The sequence below is a fragment of the Scyliorhinus torazame genome, chromosome 9 (assembly GCF_047496885.1).
Source record: "Scyliorhinus torazame isolate Kashiwa2021f chromosome 9, sScyTor2.1, whole genome shotgun sequence".
NCBI lineage: Eukaryota > Metazoa > Chordata > Chondrichthyes > Carcharhiniformes > Scyliorhinidae > Scyliorhinus > Scyliorhinus torazame.
Window position 1 is genome coordinate 248106092 of NC_092715.1, and position 22372 is coordinate 248128463.

Consider the following 22372-nt stretch of genomic DNA (forward strand, 5'->3'; position numbering starts at 1 on the left):
ATGCGACATGAATCCCAGGCCGCACTCATGTGTGCGGAACTTAGCTATAAGCTTCTGCTCGGCGATTCTGCGTTGTCGCGCGTCCTGAAGGCTGCCTTGGAGAACGCTTACCCGGAGATCAGAGGCTGAATGCCCTTGACTGCTGAAGTGTTCCCCGACTGGAAGGGAACATTCCTGCCTGGTGATTGTCGCACGATGTCCATTCATTCGTTGTCGCAGCGTTTGCATGGTCTCGCCAATGTACCACGCTTCGGGACATCCTTTCCTGCAGCGTATGAGGTAGACAACGTTGGCCGAGTCGCACGAGTATGTACCGTGTACCTGATGGGTGGTGTTCTCACATGTAATGGTGGTATCCATGTCGATGATCTGGCACGTCTTGCAGAGATTGCCATGGCAGGGTTGTGTGGTGTCGTGGTCACTGTTCTGAAGGCTGGGTAGTTTGCTGCAAACAATGGTTTGTTTGAGGTTGCGCGGTTGTTTGAAGGCAAGTAGTGGGGGTGTGGGGATGACCTTGGCAAGATGTTCATCTTCATCGATGATGTGTTGAAGGCTTTGAAGAAGATGTCGTAGTTTCTCCGCTCCGGGGAAGTACTGGACGATGAAGGGTATTCTGTCGGTTGGGAGGTATGGGAGACATAGGAGGCACCAAGAAATGACCTATTCTGGTTTAAGCTGTAAGCTTTCTTCTTCTACAGCACTCTCTAACCCAAGTTGCAAACCATTCCAACATGATAGTGGTGATCTGCCGAAGGGCAGATACTCTGCTCAGTTCTCCACTACTCACCCTCTTTCACTTTGCTCGTCAGCTGCTCACCGAAGCCTCCCATGTCCAATTTCAAATTGTCCAGAATCATAATTCTCTTTCTCCCTTGTAGTCCACATGCCCTCTAATCTTCCTTCACTCGCTTCCTTCAGCAAACTCTCATGCCTGAGAAAAGATGTGGATAAACAATGGCCCACGGGCATCGTCCAGCCTGTGGATCCGTCCAGCTGCAGCGCCGGTGTGCCAAGTAGGCACATGCAACTGATCCTGCCACCTGGGCAATTGGCATCAGGAGCGGTGTAAAGAAAATGTAGATCCCAGGACATCTTTAAGGGAGGTATTTCAAGGTCAAGAAAAGTACTTCAAGGCAAATTGGAATTGGCCAAGGAGGCAGGCTTTTCTTGGTAAGTGCGGCCGTCATGTTAAATGGGTGACCACAGGCACAGAAACAGTGAAAACAGCACAAGATAAGATTAATTATTAGAATACGGTTTTGATTTGCTTTTTGGTTCCCTTGGTATTTAACCTGTCGTTTCAAAACCATTTTACACTCTGATTTTAACACTCCCATGTAAATTTAAGTCAACCCTGCCAATAGTTTTGTTTCCCTATTGTTCCCATTCCCTCACTCATTCCTACGGAAGCCTGATGCCTTGGGTATTGGCAGTATAGGATTTGAACCTGGGACCTTTAGGTCTGCATACATATAGTAATACACTGAAAAATGCCTTCAGCTACTGGAGTGGTTACCTATCGATAATCTATCATCTTGCATTTGTGTGCAGGTCCCGTCAATACTTTTTTGTAAGTTGCAGTAAGGAAGAGTTTCAGAGGCATAAGATGGGGTTTATTTTTCGGTTCGCACCCTCTTCAGCTGCGAGGGAGCGGGTAATCCCATCAGCAGGGACGGCTGGAATATCTCACCCATAAGTGTCTGAACAGTAATTATTCATTGTAGAACATAACTATGAAAAGGTATACAAGACAGTAGACGTCCTCAGCTTAAGACTATTCAGACTACACCAGCCTACTACTAATCGTGTGGCTCCCTTTACATCATTATCATCATCATGTGGAGGGCATGGTTTCCCCCATCGAACATTGACTTTTTAAGCCTTGAACACCCAAATATTACACCTCTTCCCACGTCCTTTTCCAAATATATTCCCATTTATATTTCCATCCTACCTCTTCCTTCCACAAAGTCTCTGCCTTCACAGGTTTTTAACGGTCTGATGGTTTCACGACCTCTCCCTGACGGTGTTGTTTTGAAATTTGGGGGATTGGCAGTCTGGTTTACATGTTCTGACTTCAGCTATCCTTCAGGCTGCAGCACTTGGTGTTTTGCCTGTCTGAGGTTCAACACGTGATCCTTTCCTTCCTCTCTTGGCTGTTGTACTTTTTCCGACCAATTTCCCTTTTGAGGCCGGACGTCACAGGTTTAACTCTTCCTTCACCTTGACTCTGTTCCCTATCCTCGTTCATTGAAATAATGCTGATTCTTTTTAACAATTTAGTCTGCCGCGCTTAGCCTTCAGAGCAATGACTCCTGATGTATCGAGGAATCCTGCATTATAGTGCTGAGGAAGGCATTTGAGTAACGCCTTGCTGTCTCTCCAACTGCAGCAACCCCAATGTGGTAGTATGACCAGTAACCACTAACGTATACAAGGTGACCTCCCCTGTTTGGGTTTTGTTTCTAATTCTGAAACCACTTAGTTATTTACACCCAGAGCCACCAGTTCTGGTGAATGGATCAGTGTAGGTGCACTTACTAAGGTACCAATATTGGATTGGATTTGTTTATTGTCACGTGTACCGAGGTACAGTCAAAAGTATTTTTCTGCGAGCAGCTCAACAGATCATTAAGTACATGAGAAGAAAAGGGAATAAAAGAAAATACATAATAGGGCAACACAACATATTGAAGGTAAATGCCGGATGGTGCCATCACCTCCTATCACCTGGGTGTCGACTTTGATCCTCTCCGAATAATGAAGTCACACTCAGGTATTCAGCAAACCAGCTGGACTTGTTTCCTCTCGCAGGCTGAAGAATGTTACCTTTATCTGTTTTGAAAGGAGCTGGGTTATCTACATCAGGCACAAAAGTGTGTCAAACGTTTTGCATTGAAAGCCCAATCGAGGACATCAGCACTGTGGAAATGTTTGATGGTCTCCCACTTGACATACTCAATGGCTGCCTGTTCCATGGCATCTTCCACTCCTTTGTTGAGTTTGAGGACAACACCGGCATCTCGACTCAGGGGGCAAATTTCCTGGCTGCTCATCACATAAAGCTTTGTCTCAAAGGCGTCTCCAGTATCTATTGTTCCCATTTTGGAACACTTCTAGTAGTGTGCTTATAACTAGTAGTCTGATCCTTCCTGGGACATAAAATGCTGTGTCTGTTGTCCACAGCCAGAGCTTGGCTAGCCACAGTTCTCTATCAAACAGGACACTTGCTGCATGGCACGGATCACTCCTAGGAAGCATTGTTGTTCTTCATCTTGGTGTGGCTCTTCTATTTCGTTGATGGTTTTTTTGTGCAAAGATTTTCTGGTGATCCTCTGTATGTTTAGAGATTTTTGATCTGCACATTCTCCCCAAGTGTCCCAGCCTTTTATAGTGGGAGCATTCGACCATGCTGGCAGGACACTGTTCGTCCCTGAGGCATTTTGGCACCACAGCACTGACATGGTTTACTACTATCTTGAGTTTTAATTGCATGCAACCTTCTTTGCCCTGGAGTGTCTTTAGCATTTTTTTTTTTAATGAGCAGTATAGTCATTGGGGGTGTTCTGTACTGTGGTTCATCTTCCCCTCTCAATATAGCTCAATGCCACTGACGGACCTCAGATTGGCTGACAATCTGTATCGCCTTCACCAAAGTTAAATCTTTGTTGGCTTGAAGCAGATCAGAAAGGGTATTGTTAGTTATTCCAACTAATTATCATAGTCACAACCTTCAACCAACTGATTCAACTTATTGATGAAGGTGTCCACAGGTTCTCCAGGCTTTTGGAACTCTTCAATGAAACTTTGCTTAATCCAAAACATTGTTACTTCATCGGTCATGGTCTCTTCCGAACTGCTGGAAAAACTCAGCAGGAGTGGCATCATTTTGACGAGAGAAACATGTAGAGAAACATTAACTGCGTTTCTCTGTCCTTAGAGGCTACCAGGCCTGCTGAGTTTTCCCAGTGTTTTCTATTTTTATTACAGGTTTCCAACATCCTAGATAATCTCAAGATTGACCATCTGGAAAAGATAAATGCAATCATAACGAGGGAAAAAAACAGTAAAAACTGGGAAATAAGAATAGTGGTCCAAACTGTTTTCTCATTTCGAGAAGTGAGCCATCAAGACTCTAAACTGAGGTCGCTGCCCTTAGCAAGACCCATCTTCCTGGGGAGGGGCATCCGAAGGAAAAAAACAGGGAAGCTACACCTTCTATCAGAAAGGAAAGTCTGACAGCGGCCTTCATGTCCGTGGAATTCGTTTTGACTCCAGAATAGGATCTTGGATTCGCTGCCAGAAGTCCCTAGTTGTATAAATGAAGATGTCGGACAATTCACCTACAACTCAGCTGTTAGCACTATATCACCATCATCGGCACTTATGCTCCGATCCTCCACTCTGATGAGGACATTGCTGCGCCCAAATATCAGAAAGTGAGAAGGTCAATGTCTCAGCCCCAAAGCAGCCCGACTGAAGTGAGATTTCGAAGGACAGCTCACAACCAACCTGGAAAACCTTCATATACCCAACACAGTTCCAGAAAAAATGGGATCAAATTAAAGTCCACAGTAGTACCCTCCAGATCACTGGCTTCGAGCATCATCATGAACAGGACTAGTTTGATTAGAATTATGTTCAAATATGCTAAAACCGAGCAACCTTCATTCCCTGGCAGAACAACCCAAGGTTGCAAGTCAAGGTGCAAAATTCCAACAACTCATGGCTGACACCCAAAGACAAAAAGGGAAGATAACGAATGTGGTGGGACGAGCTCCTAACAGCTACTGATCATCATGACCTGTAAAGCTTCTTTTTAAGTCACCTGGGCCATCTACAGACAAAATCCCCTTCTCTCACAGGATGGTGTTTCTCTTGGATGGTGTTTCTCTTCTTTAGGATGACAATGCCACCCATCAAAGCTGGGAAGAACATTTTCAACAACTCCTCAATCACAAATCCACTGTGACAGTTGATACTCTCCAGGCTATCTCCCATTACTTTGTGGTAAAATCTACGGGTGAACCACCATTACTGGTCTTCAAAGCTAATAGACTTTTACCCACACTTAACCTATGGATTTGGGAGAAAAAAACTTGATTTGATATATTGTAGTGAAAAGTATTTTTCTGCGGCCGAGGGGACGTACACAGTAAACAAAAAGAATAATCAACAGAGAACATTGACAAATGGTACATCGACAAACAGTGATTGGTTACAGTGCAGAACAAGGGGCCAAACAAAGCAAATACATGAGCAAGAGCAGTATAGGGTGTCGTGAATAGTGTTCTTACAGGTAACAGATCAGTCCGAGGGGGGAGTCGTTGAGGAGTCTTGTAGCTGTGGGGAAGAAGCTGTTCCTATGTCTGGATGTGCGGGTCTTCAGACTTCTGTACCTTCTGCCTGATGGGAAGGTCTGGAAGAGGGCAAAGCCTGAGTGTAAGGCGTCATTGACAATACTGTCTGCCTTCCTGTGGCAGCGGAAGGTGTAGACAGAATCAATGTGGGGGTGGCAAGTTTGTGTGATGCATTGGGCTAATTCACCACACTCTGCAGTTTCTTGCAATCTTGGACCGAGCAGTTGCCATATCAGGCTGTGATGCAGCCGGATAGGATGTTCTCTATCGCACAACTGTAGAAGTTTGTGAAACTTGATGCACACATACCAAATTTCTTTAGCTTCCGTAGGAAGTAGAGACGGTGTTGGGCTTTCTTGACTGTTGCATCAACGTGAGTGGACCAGGACAGACTGTTCGTGATGGTGACCCCCGAAGAAACTTAAAGCTATCGACCATCTTCACTTTGGAGCCATTGATGCAGACGTGAGTGTGTGTCGTGCTACGCTTCCTGAAGTCGATGATCAGTTTCTTGGTCTTTCCGACATTTATAGAGGTTGTTTTCGGTACACCTTGCAACAAAATGATCTATCTCCCTCCTGTAGTCTGATTCGCCGTTGTTTGAGATACGGCCCACCACAGTCGTATCATCTGCAAACTTATAGATTGAGTTAGAGTTAAATCTTGCCACACAGCCATGTGTGTATAGGGAGTACAGTGGAGGACTGAGCACACATCCTTGAGAGGCCCCGGTGTTGAGGACTATTGTGAAGGTGGTGCTGTTGCCTATCCTGACAGATTGCGGTCTGTTGGTGAGGAAGTCAAGAAGCCAGTTGCACAATGAGGGGTCAAGTCCAAGATTGCGGAGTTTGGTTATTAGTCTTGTCGGGATAATGGTGTTGAAGGCAGAGCTGTAGTCGATGAACAGCAGTCTTACATAGGTGTCCTTGCTGTCAAGATGTTCAAGTGTTGATTGTAGAGCCAGGGAATCAGCTCTGCTGTATGTCGTTGCGGTGATCGGCAAACTTTTCCACCTCTGCCCCAACTTCAGAATTGCTATGATTGTAAATATCTTTAAGGAGGAAGTTAAATCATGTTGTGGAAATTACTGAGGTTTTTCCCTCTTGTCCTCAGTAGGGAACATCCCAATATGCATTCTTCTAATTCTTCTACTTCCTGAGGCTCAGGAATTCCTCCCAGAGACACAGTCTAGCTTTCAATCAGGAAAATCCAGGAAAAATGCTGAGACCAATAGCAGGAACCTTTCATTGCACTTATCAACCGGACCAAAGCATTTGAATCAGTAAATCACAAGGCTCTGTGGATTGTGCTCCAAGGATGCAGATGTCTAAGAAACTTCATCATGAGTAGATCATCTGAAACAAGCGCCTTCAAAATCTGGACTGGTCTCCAGCGAGGCTCTGTGATCACCCTCATACGATCTTCAATCGACTTGACAGTAGTTATTCACTTGAAAGATCAACTGCTCTTGTGGCGTCAGTATTAAATATCGTCTGGATGAAAAACTCTTTAACGTCAGTCACCTCTGTGCCAGAACAAAACTGACCACCATAGATATATATGTTCTCCTGCTTGTGGATGACTGCAATGTTGTTTCCCACTCTGCACCAAATTTACAAGCCACTCTTCCTCTCTTCAATTCTGCACACAAGAAACTTGGCCTATCCTTGAACGTTGGCAGTAAAAAAACTCATATCAACCCACACCTGATCAACCAAATATTTCACCTCCTGTATTTGTTGAAGACTTGAATTTCTTGAGCACTTCCTATACCTTGGTAATCACTTCCTCTCTCAAGAGGCCACCATTGATGATGGGGATTCAATATTAGATCAGCTATGCCGGCTCAGCCTTCTACAAACTACAGCAGTGAGTGACAACAAAGACCTCCACAAATCAACAGAGGTCCTAATGCATAGAGCAGTTGTCGTCACCACACTCCTGTACTGCAGTGAAGACCTGGACTGTCCATTAATGACATGCAACAGCGCTAGAGAAACTCCATCTGCAATGCCGCCACCGCATTCTTCGGATTCAATGGGAGGGACTGTTGAAGAAACATTAATAGTACAAACACTTGGACACTCCAGGTGGCCGAAGAGCATCTCCTGAACAAGTCTTGTTTTTCTCTTCTCTCAAATGGCCAACATTTGAGGAGGGATAAAGAAAATGCTTCAACAACATTTTGAAGCTCTCCAAGATGTGTAGCAGCATTCACATTAAAGGCTGTGAAGAGCTTGCTACCAATCATTCAAAGCGACAACAACTGCCCGTCAAGTTGCCTCATGCTTTTTTCGTCCCGACGTCTGTGTGATGAGGCAGAGAAGCTGCTGGGAAGGAAAAGGGAGCAAACTCCTTCACTCAGGATCCCAGTATTTCATGAGACACGGTGCTCCATGTGCCCAAAGATCTGTGGGCCAAGAATTGACCTATTCTGTCATATGAAGACCCCATGGCATAAACTCACCACTGAGTAAACGTCATCCTCGAATCGAGGGGCAGCCGACATACACTTATGAAACAAAGCAAAATTCTAAATCCAGCCCACATTGCATGTTAATTCTAACCTTTATACGCCATTATCTCTTCTCCATTACATCCTTTAACAGACAAACACAACATAATTAAAACACCACTTCCTCATTGCAAGCACGCACACCTTTTCCGTTCCTCACATGCCACCATTAATGTAAATACCACCCATTTTTGCCACTCCTTCCTCGTCTCACATCCCACACACTTCACTTTACGTTCAACGTCTTGATCCATTTTGCTTCTTCTGCACCTTTTATTGCATCCACTATATGCACAACACCTCCCCACCCCCCCACCCCTCCCCGAAGAAACAACTTGAAAAAGAAATGCAAAAGTTGTATTATTTGGAGACACTAATAAAATGTCTGATAAATAATCAAAGCTACTGTTTTGGAGAGCTGCATTCTTGTCTCAAACTCTGGCAACGAGAATTTATTTTACTAGGAACAAAACATCTGAAGCTGGGGTAATCCCAACTGGTGTACTGACAAATGGTGTGGGATTAATACAACACAAGAAAGGATGACCGTGCATCACTGGATGTCCACAATGTTGTGACAACGGGTGGAACTTTCCCAAAATTGCACAGAGCGTTGGATCAGGTGAGAAAAGCTGTGTGAATTTGCTGTCTTCACAGATTTTCTCGCCTGATTAAACGGCATTTTTGTTTTTGAAGGTCAGTTAATAATTCCCGCCAGTGTGCGAAGACATGGGAAGTAAAGGCATTGAGCCTTGTGTGACATCTCGATGAACTGAAAATGGTGGAAATCAGGCTCACACCCTTTTGGCGTGCGAACCTGATTATATCGCCGGCGGGATCGGGGGAGAATCTTAAACCGAGATCTTACCACCGCCAATCCCGTTATGGATCTCTGACGAGACTTAGCAGCCAGCACAGGATTTGCGCCTGTGGCGAACGGGCCTGAGAATCACATCCAATTTGTTTTGTGTTATAACATAGTTTCCTTAAAACCTCATCAGGGTTGGCTTTTTCCTCAGTTCAGTTGAGGACACAGAACGATGAAAGAGCATTTCCGACATCAGACCCATCTGGTTCACGAATGCCCTTTCAGCAAGGAAAACCGCCATCCTCACCTGGTCTGGCCAACAAGCGGCTCCAGATCCATAGTAATGCGGCTAAATCTGAAATGTCCCAGCTCAGTTCATGGGCAATTAGGGATGGGCAACAAATGCTGGCCCAGCCAGGGGCACCCACATCACAAAGCCAAATAAAAAAAGCATTGGAGGACAGTCACTTCTTGAAGCCTTAAAATACTTTGTTACATATCTTTGAAAAGCTACAAAGCCACAGCTTTCAGACAAAATATTCGAGGGCAAGACCTCAATATCCTGTAGTGTTCTTTACATTTTAGAAATCTGTCAAACACGTAGATAACTGTTCATTGTAATTACCTTTGTTGTGGTTAAATCATCTTCAGATTCACATTGCAGAATGCACAGTATTTTTTTATTCTTTCGTTGGACGAGGGTCATTGGCTAGGCCATCATTTGTTGTCCGTCCCCAATAGTCCTCGAGAAGGTGATGTTGAACCATTTCGTGAACCACCGCAGTCAGTGTGTTGCAGGTGCAGCCACAGTGCTGTTAGGTAGGGAATGGAACCTACAGATGGTGGTGTTCCATGTACATCAAGGTAGTGGTGACAGGTTTGAAATGGCGCTGTTGAAGGCAGCTTGGTGAATTGCTGCAGTGCAACTTGTAGATAGTAGACATGGTTGCCATTGTGCCTAGTTTCTTGTGTTGTTGGAACTGCACTCATCCAGGCAAGTGGACAGTATTCCATCACACTCTGAATTGTACCTTGCAAATGGCGGACGGGCTTTGGGTGGTCAGGAGATTAGGTACTCAATGCAGGACTCCCAGCCTCTGACCTGCTTTTGTAGCCACAGTATTTGTATGGCTGGTCAAGGGAAATTGCTGGTCAATGGTAACCCCCAGGATGAGAGGTGGGGAGTCAGCAATGGTACTGCTGTTGAATATCAATGGGACATGGTTAGATTTTCTCTAGTTGGGATGGTCATTGCCTGGCACTTGTATAATGCCTATGTGACTTGCCACTTCAGCCCAAGCCTGAATACGGTCCAGGTCTTGCTATATATGACACGTACTGCTTCAGTTATTGGAGTTGCAAATATGCAATACAGTGAAAAAAACTACTTCTGACCCTATAATAGACAGGAAGACCATTGACAAATCAGCAGCTGATTTTTGGGCTGAGGACACTACCCTGAGAAACCCCTGAAACCACATCATGGGACTGACATGTTTGGCCTCCAACAACCATTATCCTCCTTTGTGCTAAGCAGGACTTCAATCAGTAGAGATTTCTGCCCTGATTCCCGTTGACTTCAATTTTGCTACAGCACCTTGATGCCACATTGGGTCAAAATGGTATCTTAATGTCAAGGGCATCCAGCCTCACCTCTTTGAATTCAACTCTTTTGTCCATTTTTGGATCAAGATTGCTTTGAGGCCAGGAGCCCAGTAGCCCTGGGAGAAGCAAAACTGAGCATCAGTCATTGCTGTGCGAGTGCCACTTGATAGCACTGTTGACAAAGGCTTTCATCACTCCTAGCCTGCTCTCCTGTACTCCTCATTGAACCAGGGTTGGTGCCCTGGTTTGATGGTAATCGGGGGGTGAAGGATATTCCAGGCCCTGTTTCCTACATTACATCACTGACTACAGTTCACAAGTACTTCACTGGCTGTGAAGTCCCGAGGATGTGAAAGACACTATATAAATGCACATTCTTCTTTTTTTATCTATTGAAAGGAATCAAGTAGGTAAACAGTCTGGTGGTTGAGAGGTAAATCTACATTTTATGGACAGGCACTTGTAAATTCAAAAGCAAATAATTTATCTGATGAAAAGTTGGACACACTGGTTATGCGCATGCACAAGGGTTCGTGCACAAGGGCTCGTGCACAAGGAGGTACAATTTAACTTGCACGGTTTTCGAAAGTGATCACAACATTTTACCGCGTCGAATAAATAATAGGTTACACTGCAAAATTAACATTCATCCATTGTATTAATTATACGTCATGCATTTTTAAAATCCCAGTACACTAGCCCACTTCTGGAAAATAAAAACAAGGCTTAAAACACCAATTTCACCCCAATACTCAAAATATGGCTCATAACCAAAACTCTCTCTTCCCTTTGTGAGCCTGAAGGATCCTGAATAGCTGCTTTCTTATTGCATCTATTTGCAATTGACAACATTAAAAAGCATTCCACATGTGACACTGACACAGCAACATATTGATGCTGCAAGTTGACACCAGCATTTTGAGAGACATGGCACAGTATAAATTTTATATTCACTTTTACAAGTTACTGTGTCATACATAAAAAGAGTTTCCGAGGCGTGAGACATTCTTCATTAACTATGAAGTGTTCAACAATTTAAGATCAACAGCAGTGAAGTTTAGGCCTATGGTTTTCAAGATGGTGCAGGGGTTGAAGAGGAAGGGACTCATGTAAATACCGGCATAGATTCCAGAACCCCAAACTTAAAAGAAAAACATCACTCACCAGATGAAAACTCTGTTCTCACTCCAGGAAAAGCTTTACTTTCTTTTAGAAAAGAAATGCACCCCGGCGACATAAATGAATTGCCCATACATCAAAAAAACACTACAAGATCCATAGGTCTCCGTTTGAAAGCTTAAGCTGCGTCCAATTCTACACACCAGACCATTCCCGTTGACATAGCACAGATTTATTATAGGGGAGCTGCATAGTGTGCACAATGCTCCGCGACTATCACTCTTTTAAATCATTTCAGCAGATTCAGTCAGGAAATGTATAACTTCCCTATTTGTCATTGCAATGTGATGGTGAAACAACACTTCTTTTCAGTAAAGCAGCTGCATATGAACCAGTTGGTGCCCTCACTGTCCCCCTCTATGCTCTGTGGTGAAGCAGAAAGCTCATTTATTCCGCTCCCCAAAAGGGGTCAGACAGATACTCAGCGGAGTTTGCAGCACTCCTGAAACAGAGAAACGGCAAACGCTCCCGATACTGAACGGAGAGGGGCCTGAGAATACCGACGTAAGCTTCTCTACGTACCCTTTCTCAACTTACTCATTTCTGTAGGACCAAGGCACGAAGCATTGAATTGTTTGTTGCCTCTGACAAAAAAATCAAGTTGATACGTTGTTCGCTAATCCCCTGATGCCAACAAATTAATTTGCAGTTGATCACTGGAGTGCTCGCACATTTTATACAATAAAACTTTTTTTTTTTTAAAAAGGAGGGGGGGGTGGAATTCAGCTGTTACCCAACAGTTACTTGGAGAAATGTTCCGAACAATCTTTTATGCTGTACTGACAAGTTGAGACAAAAGTGCTACGAACCTCTGCTGCTCACAGGAAGACTACCCCTTCACAAACATCCTGGCAGGAAACTTTCAGAATGAAAGCTCCTCCCAAGTCACTCGGGGTTACATTGTAGTTCGTGCCACAAGGCACATGTTGCATGGAGGCGCAGAGTCATGGAGGTCTACAGCACAGAAAAGGCCCTTCGGCCCATTGCCGGTCAAAAACGACTACCCGACTATTCTCATCACATTTTCCAGCACTTGGCCCATAGCCTTGCAAGTGCGCATCTAAATACTTCTGAAATGTTAGGAGGGTCTCTGCCTCCACCACCCTTTCACGCAGTGTCCCTCTAAACCTCCTGCCTCTCACCTTAAATCTATGCCCTTGGTCATGAATCCCTCCACCGAGGGGAAAGGTTTTTTCCTGTCTACACTATGCCCTTTATTATTTCATACATCTCAATAATGAATCCCCTCAGTCTCCTCATCTTCAAGGAAAACAAACCCAATCTATCATAGAATCAGAGAATACTTACAGTGCAGAAAGAGGCCATTTGGCCCACTGAGTCTGAACCGACTCTCCGAAAGAGCACCCCACCCAGGCCCACTCCCCCTACACTATCCCCGTAACCCCATCTCACTATTGGACACTAAGGGGCAATTTAGCATGGTTACTCCCCCTAACATGCACACCTTTGGACTGTGGGAGGAAACCGGAGCACCTGGAGGAAACCCAAACAGAAGCGGGGAGAAAGTGTAGACTCCATACAGACAGTCATCCAAGGTCAGTATCGAACCCGGGTCCCTGGTGCTGTGAGACAGCAGTGCCAACCACTATACTGTCCCTAACCAGTCTCTCTTACTCTCCAGCCCAGGCAACATCCTGGTAAATTTTCATTGCACCCTTTCCACTGCTATCACATCCTCCTAAAATGTGGATTCTAGAACTGCACACAATACTCTCCCTGTGGCCTAACCAAGGTTTTATACAGTTCCAGCATAACCTCCCTGCTCTTAAACTCTATGCCTCGGCTAATAAAGGAAAGTATACCATATGCCTTCTTAACCACTGTATCCACCTGCTCTGCTACCTTAAGGAACCGGTGTGCATGCACACCAAGGTCCCTCTGATCCTTGGTGCTTCCCAGGGTACTGCCGTTTATCCCTTGCCTTGTTTGTACCTTACACTTATCAGCATTGAATTCCATTTGCCACGGATCAGCCCATCTGAACAACCCATCTATATCCTCCTCACTATTTATCACCTCACCAAATTGCATACAATCCGCAAACTTATTGATCAACCCTCCTACATTCAAGTTCAAATCATTTATGTAAACCACAAAGAGCAAGGGCCCCAACACTGCTCCCTGTGGGACCCCTGGACACAGGCTTCTAGTCAGAAAAACACCCCTCTGCTTCCTGCCACACAGCCAATTCCGGCTCCAATCTCCAACTTTCCTTGGATTCCATTGGCACTTCCTATTGTTATCCATCTCCCATTTGTGACCTCATCAAAATCCTTGCTGGAGTCAAAGTAGAATCATAGAATCCAGACAATGCAGAAGGCCATTCGGCCCATCGAGTCTGCACTGACCCCTCAAATGAGCTCTAGATTCATACCCACATCCCTCCTATTCCCATACCCTAACCTGCACATCCCTGGACACTAATGGACAATTTATCATGGCCAATCCACCTAACCTGCACATCTTTGGACTGTGGGCGGAAACCGGAGCACCAGGAGGAAACCCACGCAGACACGGGCAGAACGTGCAGACTCCACACAAACAGTGACCCAAGTCGGAATTGAACCCGGGTCCCTGGAGCTGTGAAGCATCAGTGCAAAACACTGTGCCACCATGCCACCCCGTCAAATGCATTTCCCTCATCTGTACACCTGGTCACTCCTTTGAAACATTCAATCAAGTTGGTCACAGATTTGCCTAAAAGTGTTCACTCCCAGTCTAATGAGGCCAAATCCTATCTGATCTTATTAAAATCAGCCTTCCTCCCCCTGTTTAGACCTTGGATCTCAGGCCCCTCCTTGTCCTTTTCCATAACAAGTTTGAGTCCAACAATTGCTCAAAACGTTCTCCTGGATGCAGTTTAAGAATTCCACTCCCTCAAAACATTTTACGCTATGGCCACCACAGTTAATATTGGGGAAATTTAAATCCCCCACTATCACTACCCTATTACTTTTACACTTCTCTGAAATTTGCCCACATATCTGCTCTTCTATTTCTCTCGGATTGTTAGGGGGCATATTGAACACGCCCAGCAATGTAATTATTCCTTCTGGTTTTTAAGTTCTACCCAAATGGCTTCATTTAAAGAGCCTTCTAGGATGCCGTCCCTCCTTTTGCTGTAATTGATTCCCTGATCAAAATTGTGACACTGCATCCTCTTTTACCTCATCCCATATCTTGCAATGAGCTGCAAATCCTGCCCCTCTCTCAGCCATGTCTTAGTGACAGCAATGACATCATGTTTTAATTTGTGCCCTCACTTCATCTGCCTTATTCGTCAGACTGCTTGCATTGAAATAAAAACCATCCAATCTCGCCAAACTCCCTTGTGACTTAACTGGTCCAGGCATTCTATGCCTTCCTGACTCATTTGACGTCTCTTCTAATTTCGGATGTGCATCTCTCCCTGCTGAACCTTCTCTCAGGATCCCAGCCCCCTGCCAAGTTAGTTTAGGCCCTCCCCAACAGCAATAGCAAACGTTCCCCCCAAAGACACTGGTCCCATTTCGATTCAGGTGCAAACCGTCCACCTTGTATAGGTCCCACCGTCCCCAAAAATAGTCGCAACGTCCCAGAAATCTAAAGCCTTCCCTCCTGCACCATTTCTCCAGCCACACATTCATCTGGTGAACCTATTTCTATACTCGCCAGCACGTGACACAGGAAGTAATCCAGAGATGACTAACTTCTGGGTTCCTGTCTTAAATCTACTTCGTAGCTCCCCAAATTCTGCTTCCACGAATTCATCCCTTTTTCTGCCAATATTTGTCTTTTAGCCTTCCCTCCAGTATGCCCTAACAGCACGGTGGGTGAACCTACACCTGAAGGACTGCAGAGGTTCAGGAAGGCAACTCATCACCATCTTCTGAAGGGCAACTAGGGATGGAAAATAAATGCTGGCCTAACCAGCAACAGCCACATCCCATAAATGAATTTTAAAAAAAATATGCTCCGCAGTGAATCCACCCTCAGCTCCAGCTCCAAAATGCGGTTAGTCAGTAGCAGCAGTTGGACATTGGTGCAGACTCGATGGGCTGTATTTTCTGTAATTCTATGACACACTTCCTGTACGCGTGGTCACTAGGGACAACTGAAGCTTCCAGGATTTGCCACATAGCACAGGAGGAGCATATCACAGGTGCAAGCTCTCCTGACGTGACTACCCTTGAGCCTCATATTTACTCCCCTTTTAGCCAAATAAATTATGCTACATAAGAATACTATGAACTTTCCTCCCTTATGCTAACTTTATTTCCCTTACCCTACTTTGTTTACTTATAATACTTTATTATAATGACCCTGACTTTCACTTATTTGTGTCGTTTCTCAGTCAATCCCTTCCTCAAAAAAAAAACTTATTAAGCTCATGACTGCTTCACTGTGACGCTGACTTCGAAGTCAATGAGAACAGGAATCCGACTTTGGTGTTTATGAAACTTAGCTGTGATCCGCTCCTACCCAGACTGAGACTGAGCTCTGCACTCAGTCTTTTTGCTTCACCTTGTCCCAGTTTCACCCAACTCCAAAAGCATTCACGTTTAGCCAAATCAGCACTCTGCGTACACTGGTTCAGCTTTTTAATATGAGACAGAAAACTATATTCCTTAGTTTTGTGATCTTAAAAAAAGGTATTTGTGCTTGTGGGGAATCAGAGAACTACCTTTAAGTGCCACGTGGAAGCTATGCATGGCACCTGATTTTCCTCAGTCCCTCAGCCATACAAGACCTTGTTCAAGTAATGAGCTACCAGGATTGCCTACATAACAGTGGGTGGGATTTTCAAGGGCATGTTTCACAGCGGCAGAGGTGAACTGCCATTGGCAGGAGGCACAGTCAACAGCATTTCCCATTCTATGCAACCCTCCCCTGCAGCGGGGGCTTTGCCATTGATGGGACCGGATGATCCCACTGGAGAATACTGCCGGAAAGCTCCGGCCAGTAAGAGTTTTGAAATCCCTCCATGGCCTCGCACCACTACCTTCATCATCTTTAGTTCTGGAACACAGACCAAGAATTCTGTCAACACTGGTCTCTCATGCATTCCCCACACTCTCTGCCTACAACTGGCAGATGTGCCTCATGTCTGTTAGGCCCTTACCTCTGTAATTCCCCAAACCCAGAACACCTCTCCATCTCTCCTCTCACCGTTAAGAAGATCCTCAAAAACCTACCTCTCTGGACAAGCTCTTGGTCACCCTTCCTACTATCCCCCTCTTTGATTTATTGTTCATGATTCTCTAAAGCATCTTGGGATGTTATGCTATAGGAAAGGCACTATATAAAACTTACAAAATACTTTAACTACACCTAAAGCGTACTTCATTGGTTGTTAAGCACTTCAGGCTGTCCTGCATGAAAGATGCTATGCAATACTTTCTTTAAAAATTAGGTTTTTCGATGACTAGTCTTTCAAGTAACCCACTGGCAATTAAACACCATGAAAGTCTCAAGGACATCATGAACCGATGTACAATTGCAGCTTTCCATTCTTCCCCAGCTGTTTTAAAAGGCTGGAGCAGCAGGAACATTGAGGCAATAAAGCACTGAAGCTCCTCGCACACAAGAACAAATTCCATTTGTCCTGGATCAGAAAGAAAACAGGGGAGATGGTAAGGAGGGAACTCAACTGAAGGAGAAGACCATGAAATGGGAGCTCCATTTGCCTGGGGAGAATCTGGGTAGGTGAACAGTTAAAATCCAGCAGGAGAATGACCCGCCTTTGTTGAACTTCACCAACACTTCTGGACAGGCAGCTAGTGTGGGTCCTCGGTTATATATGCAGATCTCGGGCCGGTATGATAATCAGGCCCAGATTGCAATTTTTACTTCCATGGAGGTGGAATGGCCGCTATGGCTGTCCTGCAAGGTGCTACCATATATACAAATGGAGGGTAAACCTTTTAAGGCAAGCAAAGCTTCAAATGACCAACTGAAAGATAAAGTACGAATATACAAGTTTTTTTTTAACCGAACTGCCTCATAAGACCATTAGAGCAGAATTAGGCCATTCGGCCCATCAAGTCTGCTCCGCCGATTCAATCATGGCTGATATCTTTCTCACATCCATTCTCCTGCCTTCCCCTCATTACCCCTGATCCCCTTATTAATCAACCATCTATCTATCTCTGTCTTAGAGACACTCAGTGAGGTGGCCTCCACAGCTTTCTGCGGCAAACAGTTCCACAGATTCACCACCATCTGGCTGAAGAAATTCCTCCTCATCTCTCCTTTAGTCTGAGATGGTGTCCTTTGCTTCTAGTTTTTCCTACAAGTGAAAACATCCTCTCCACGTCCACTCTATCCAGGCCTCGCAGTATTCTGTAAGATTCGATAAGATCCCCCTTCATTCTTCTAAACTCCAACGAGTACAGACCCAGAGTCCTCAACTGTTCCTCATACGACAAGCTTTTCATTCCAGGGATCATTCTTGTGAACCTCCTCTGGACCCTTTCCAAGGCCAGCACATCCTTCCTTAGATACAGGACCCAAAACTCTTCACAATACTCCAAATGGGGTCTGACCAGAGCCTTATATAGCCTCAGAAGTGCATCCCTGGTCTTGTATTCCAGCCGTCTCGACATGAATGCTAATAAGTTAACCTTAAGAGAATCATGAACAAGGACTCCCAAGTCCCTTTGTGCTTCTGCTTTCCAAAGCATTGCCCCATTTAGAAAATAGTCTATGCCTCCATTCCTCCTTCCAAAGTGCATAACCTCACACCTTTCCACATTGTATTCCATCTGCCACTTCTTTGTCCACTCTCCTAGTCTGTCCAAATCCTTCAGCAGCCCGCCTGCTTCCTCAATATTACCTGTGCCCCTACAGATCTTTGTATCATCTGAAAACTTGGCAACACTGTCTTCAGTTCCTTCTACCAGATCATTAATGTATATTGTGAAAAGTTGTGGTCCCAGCACAGGCCCCTGAAGCACATCACTAGACACCGGCTGCCATCCTGAAAGAGACCTCTTTATCCCCACTCTCTGCCAGTCAGCCAATACTCTATCCATTCCAGGATCTTACCATTAACACCATGGGCTCTTAACTTATTTAACAGTCTTCTATGCAGCACCTTGTCAAAGGCCTTCTGGAAAACTAAATAAATGACGTCCACTGGTTCGCCTTTGTCTAACTTCCGTGTTACATCCTTGTCAGACATGACCTCCCCTTGATGAAGCCATGCTGACTTCGTCCTATTATATCATGCTCTTCCAAGTACTCTGCAATCTCATCTTTAATAATGGACTCTAAAATCTTACCAATGACCAAAGTCACGCTAATCAGCCTATAATTTCCCGTCTTCTGACTCGCTCCCTTCTTAAACAGCGGTGATACATTAGCCACTCTCCAGTTCTCTGGGAACCTTCCTGCCTCCAGTGATTCCTGAAAGATCATCACCAATGCCTCCACAATCTCCTGAGCTGTCTCTTTCAGAACCCTGGGGTGTAGTCCACCCGGTCCAGGCGATTTATCCACCTTCACACCTTCCAGTTTCCCCAGAACCTTCCACTTAGTAATGGTAACTGCACTCACCTCTGCCCCCTGATTTTCCTGGAGCTCTGGGGCACGATTCTCCAAAACGGCGGCTAAGTGTTGACGCCGGTATAAACACCGGAGCGTTTCACCCCTTGGCCCAGCTATTCACTTACCTGAAGGGGGCCAGCAGGGCGCCGGTGTGCTCTGCGCAGCTCTGGCTGCTGATAGGGGGCCCTCCACTTCCGGCCGCGGGTCCGTGCAACATGGCGGACCCACACAGCGGACCAGCCCCCACAAAATAGGCCCCTCCCAGATTGCACGCGCCCGCCAATTCGTTGGCCCCGATTGGAACCCTGGCCGTCCTGGAGGACCCCGATTCCCCCATGTTAGCCATGTTAGAACCACGTCGGCGGGAACCCGATCAGCTGCCGGCGGAGAATCGCTGCGGGGGCCTCTTTCAATGACCCCGACTGGCGGCGATTCTCCGGTCTGCGCCGAGCGCGATTTCAGTGCAGAGGCTCGGAGAATCCCGGCACCTGGCATCCCACTGGCATCTTCCATCGTGAAGACTGATGTAAAGTAACTATCCAGTTCCTCTGCCATTTATTTGTTTCCTATTATTACTTCTCCAGCCACATTTTCGAGTGGTCCAATGTCTATTTTTGCCTCTCTCTTAGCTTTTATACATTGAAAAAAACTCTTCCTATCTTCCTGCGAGCTTGCACTCATTTTATCTTCACCCCACTTATTGCTTTTTTAGTTGTCCGCTGCTCACTTTTCTAAAGGCTTCTCAATCCTCTGACTTCCCACTAATCCTCACCACTTTGTATGCTTTTTCTTTTGCTTTTATGCTTTTATGTTCAAACTCGGATGGTCAGTGCAGGCTCGATGGGCTGAATGGCCTCCTTCTGCACTATAGGGATTCTACGGACAGATTCAGCTAAAGATCAATTAACACAATTGGGTTATGCTATCAGCTCAGAGTACAAGTGACAGAAAGCAAAATCTTCATAGAATCCCTACAGTCCAGAAGGAAGCCCTTCGACCCATCGAGTCTGAACCAACCCTCTGAAAGAGCACTCTGTCCAGGTCCACTCTCCCATCCACCACCCTATGCCTGTAACTCTGTAGCCTAATCTGCACATCTCTGGACATGAAGTGCAAATTAGCATGGCCAATCCAACTAACCTAGCCTTAAAGGTTTCGACTAAAACTCAAGCAATACGCTTGCCCAGATCCCTGAGAAACCCCATCTAACACTCATGAAACCTACATGGTTTTTGAGTTTTAAAAGGTTTATTTTTTGGTCAGCTGGATACTACCACGCATTTTAAAAATAATTCTCCATCTTCAAAAAGCTGAGTTACTATGATAGTTGCCGTCATCTGGCTGTTATCTCCGTAACATCACCAGACTATGTCCCTATCTCAGCTCATCAGCTGTCGAAACCCTAAGCCATGCCTATGTTATCTCCAGACTTGGCTATTCCAATGCATTGCTGGCTGGCCTCCCATTTTCTACCTTGTGTAAACTGGAACTCACCCAAAAGTCGGTTGCTGCGGCCTAACTCGCACTAAACTCTGTTCTCCCGTCACCCCTGTTCTCACTGGTTTTAATTGGGTCCCACACCACTCCCACCTCAACTTTAAAATTCTCATCCGGGGTGTTTGAAACCCTTCATGATGAAAAACTGTGATTAAATGCGTCCCTGCCTGGAGGCTTCATCACATGACTTATCCCACGCTCCAGCTGTTGGTCGGCCTACATTCATCCTTGTGACATACTGCCTCACTACGCCAATTGGAAAGCAGCATGGTGGCACAGTGGTTAGCACTGCTGCCTCACAGTTCCAGAGTCCCGGGTTCAATTCCAGCCTCAGGTGACTATCTATGTGGAGTTTGCACTTTCTCCCCGTATTTGCGTGGGTTTCCTCCCACAGTCCAAAGATGTGCAGGTTAGGTGGATTGGCCACGTTAAATTGCCCTTAAGTGTCCAAAAGGTTAGATGGGGTTACTGGGTTGCGGGGATAGGGTGGATGCATGGGCTTAAGTAGGGTGCTCTTTCCAAGGGCCGATGCAGACTCGATGGACCGAATGGCCTCCTTCTGCACTGTAAATTCTATGGTTCTACACTGGGATGATGCTTAATTTGACAGCCAGAGTCTTTTTCTCTCATTTTTAATATTTTTTGGTAAAGAGAAAAACACAAGAAAATTACAAAGAAATCCAATCATTTTTAAAGTCCTGTGGTACTGGGAACAGGCTGACAAGGGGAAAAACGCATAGGCCGGAAACAAAAACTACCAAATTAGGCCCTAGCTGGAATTGATGCTAGCCATCTGCAAGGGCACAAGTCAACACAGAAACTCAATATCACTATGTGGACTTTGTGATTATCCACTCACGGTAGGTATCCTGTATCCTGACAAAGAACATACTATGAATATGTAAGGAATGATCCAACTTTTCAGCAGGACGAACGACAAACAAAGAGGCCATCAGACTCCATAATGGGCTAATGGTTGGTCAGACAAAAGTGTTTCGGAGGGCAATGGCTCTTGATTGAATCACCCTGGCTGAACAGGAACATCCTGTTTATTCCCATTAATAAGCTGAAGTCTGGATGGGACAATAGAACTCAGGCCAGATGTGGGCGTATACCTATGGCTCAGTGCTCGCAGAACCAGTATAAAAGAAGGAATATCGGAACAGATAATCAGTGATAACCTGCGTGGTGCCAGGTATAACCGTCGCCAGGAAGAAGGAACGCTGGGCTCAGAGCACTGAGAAGATAGCCACAACGAGTGAACGTAGCTTGACCAGCCTCCTTCATTACGTACGGGTAATACCTGGAGCTCAGCTGTGAGGCGCAGTCATATTTTGTGTGAGTGATGTTGAAGATTGTAACACCCGAATAGAATAGAGTTACAATAAGATAATAGTTACCGAATAGGAGAACGGTGAATAAAATTGGGTTAAACCGCAAACCTGTTATGTCCTTTGTTCATCTCATAAGTAAAGGCACCTGGGTGAAACAATTTACTGATAATAAACTGGTCAGGAAAAAAAGTGTTCGATAATTCACCAGTCAACAGTCACAATGATATTTTTTCCAGAGATGCACGCAGTGTCCTGGAGATTGACCAATTCATGGAAACTCCAGGTCAATCCAGGAGGATTGGCAACCCTACTTCATGACCTCACTTCCCCCGATCTCTATAAACCTCTCCAGTCCTAAAATGTTCCGCGGAATCCGAAATCCACTAACTGGGGCACTAATACTTTCCCCTGCTCTTGCACCATTCTTGGAAGCCGCGTCTTCCAGCAATCTTAAAAATTCAGGGTATTGTTGATGCTTTTCTTTGCCATGGCAAGATGTGTTCGAGCAGGATAAAGTGGCATCTAT

The 22372-nt window shown here is 45.3% G+C and overlaps 1 protein-coding gene across 4 annotated transcripts in view; it reads right to left on the minus strand.

The window, feature by feature from the left end:
• Positions 1–22372, minus strand: part of LOC140429806 (tyrosine-protein kinase JAK2-like) — a 297390-nt gene that overhangs the window by 166882 nt on the left and 108136 nt on the right. The window contains exon 1 of one of the 4 annotated variants that reach the window (XM_072517254.1): positions 12005–12137. The exons of the other annotated variants lie outside the window; for them this stretch is intronic. The gene's annotated coding sequence lies outside the window, so the exon portion shown is untranslated. Of the gene's footprint in view, positions 1–12004; positions 12138–22372 lie in introns of those variants that run through there. 4 annotated transcript variants of the gene reach the window in all.